Source organism: Triticum dicoccoides, chromosome 4B (assembly GCF_002162155.2).
Source record: "Triticum dicoccoides isolate Atlit2015 ecotype Zavitan chromosome 4B, WEW_v2.0, whole genome shotgun sequence".
Taxonomy (NCBI): domain Eukaryota; kingdom Viridiplantae; phylum Streptophyta; class Magnoliopsida; order Poales; family Poaceae; genus Triticum; species Triticum dicoccoides.
Genome location: NC_041387.1, coordinates 651542828 through 651545608, shown reverse-complemented (window position 1 = coordinate 651545608; position 2781 = coordinate 651542828).

The following is a 2781-nucleotide window of genomic DNA, read 5'->3' as shown; positions in this document are numbered from 1 at the left end:
GGTGCCGGACTTTGAGATATGGAGCTGATGTGTAAATCAAACTCTTGGTTAGTTAAACGAATGTATTTTCATGCCGAGCTATTCAAAGAGCTAGTGGAGAATCGGAAAGGACATAGATCCGAACACCATAAAGGGCATTTTTATTATTTCTCGTAAGCTCAAGACGTCTAACCATACAATTCGAACTGCCAAGGTATTATTAAAAATAAAAAAGTTTTACAGAGTAAAGGTTTAGCAGGTCCTTGATGCATGAGTCGAAGCCTTCACTGTGCCCTACTACACGTCTACGCCTTTGCCTCTGAGAGCTATGAGTTGGGACCTTCCATGGAACCTTGACGGGCGAGGGTCCTGCTGATGAAGCTTTATGTTTGGGGAGGGGTCGGCAATTGGTCCCTGGGTCATCCGAAGACAAGGTGACTCCGAGGTTCGGTTTAGCCGAACATATGCTTCGGATGTATTGATATATGCCTCACGACTGCCCATGGTATTTTGAGTGCGAAATTGTGCTGACGAGGCACGTGAAGCGCGAAGGACGTGGGCATGCCGTGGGGTGTGTATCCCTATTTGCGGTGAACGCATGCGGGTTCCCATGATGGGGAGCGGGTTCAAACCCGTTTACTATTATCGCGGGCCTTTACAGCGGGTCGGCATCAGAACCTATATGGGCCAGATTGGTCTTCGGCCGCTAAGGCCGTAGTGTGCTCTTCGGTTCTAAGTGAGCGTTCTGTGTTGCCGTTGAGGGTTATGACGCCCGAAGGACCCGACATCTTATGCAGGACAACATTAAATTTAGCAAACTTTGTCCAGCCAAGGAGGGTGTTGTGGTGGGCGGACGGCAGATGCCAAGGGATGGCTAAAGAGAGGAGGAGGCTTGAGGGTGCTGGTGGGCTCCAGAGGCGAGGTTGGCATGCGCGGGCGCAGAACGCTGGACATACCCAGGTTCGGGGCTCTCCGAAGAGATAACACCCCTAGTCCTGCCGAGTTTAGTTGGATGATCGATAGTACAATGTCGCTCCTGGAGCTGTATGGAGGAGGAAGGAAGTTGGCCAAGGCTTGGGCTGCTCCTTCTCCCCGGTGTTCCTGTTGGGTGGCTAGTCCTATGCTTGCCTGTGTTTCTCTTACATATGTCTCGTATCTCGCATGCCTCTGTAGGCGTGGGTTTCTGGGGGGTTTTATAGATCAACCCATCCAGGGTTACAATGGTAATATGCCGAGTCGGTGGGTCCGTATTGTCGGTGTCCTGGGTACCGGGCTGGGTCCCGCTTGTGGGATTGTGGTTCACCGGGTTCCCCTAGGTGCGGGCCCCGCGTGCCTAGGGGGACTGTGCGTCGTCTTCTCGATCGTCAGGGCATGGCCGAGTCGAGTCATGTACAGTGCTCTCCGTCAGGCTGCCGCTTGTTGTCGTCAGTGATGAGGGCGGGAGCACTGTTGCCACGCTAGCCCTGGTCAGCGGGTAGGTAAGGGGCACTGTTGCCACGCTCCGGCTGACCATAGGCATGGGCGGGAACACTGTTGTCTTGGTCATCGGTGGTTGAGGTCTCGTCCCATCGTACGGCCTGGATGGTACAGGAGCTGACCCGTGGCTGGGCTGCCGTGGACGCCACGGGTGGGTTGGCTTGCTGGGGAAGCCATGGCTGCGCCGGGTAGAGTTGTCTTGCGCCAGCTGCTCCAGCCGGGTCGACGTGCCTTGCCGAGTCGAGGGGCTTGGCCGGGTTGCGGGCCTTGCTGGGTCGAGCGACCCGGCCAGGCGCGTGCCAGTTCGCGGGGCGATGCAGGCCCCGCTGTTTTTGAAAAGGATCCGGGTTCCGTTGCCTGCCCGGGGTTCATCCCCCCCCCCCCCGACAGTAGTCCCCGAAGTTGTGAAGGTCCGCCGTCTTTGGATGAGTGGGCCTTCGCAGTTTCCCCCTTGAGCAAGGCGGAATCTGCGAGCGCCGGGTCCGGCAACACCCACTTTGTGCCGGTTTTCTTGGAAACTGGGTCACGGCATCCCGGCCGTGGAGGGAATCGAGGAGTCCGTCGAATCTTGAGGCGATCCCCCGGGCTTCGCACAAGCGCCATGTGGCGCCTGGAAGTTGGAGGGGCCTAACAGGCCACACGCGTGACGGGACCGGGCGACGGGCCGGGGCCCGCCGCCGCACACCCTTGGCCCATGCGCATGGATTTATTGCGGCGTCTGGGGGGCGGTTGCATTTCCCCGAGCAGTTAGTGCGCGTGTACGTGCGCACTTATTGCAGGGCAGTGGAATGGGCGTGTGCAGACGATCCCACTCCCCCATGTTTGAACTGGGGGTTATAAATTGAGGGGGGCAAGGGGGCGGCGGACATTATTCTCGCTCGCGCCCTCCTGTCCCCCTACTCCTTCTCTGCTCTTTCCCACCCATGCACAGCTGCACCCGCGGCCCCGAGCAGAGATCTCTCCATTGTCCATCTTCTCTCTTTCTCTTCCGGCGATGTCACCACCGACGACATCACCTATCTTCGGTCTTCGCGGCGCCTGCCGCGGGAGACGGACGTTGGCGTCCGTCTGCCGCGCGGCGAGCAGAGGCCCCGGCCCGAGGGGCAGGAGCGCATCGTCTTCCTCACGCATTTCGAGCGTGGTTTCGGGCTGCCGGCGAGCACCTTCTTCCGCGCATTCTTGGAGTTCTTCGGGCTCCAACCGCACCATCTTGGCGTCGGCGCCATCGTCCAGCTCTCCGGCTTCGTGACCCTGTGCGATGGGTACCTGGGGGTCGAGCCGACGATTGACCTGTGGGCGCGCTTCTTCTCCTTGAAGCAGCAGGGC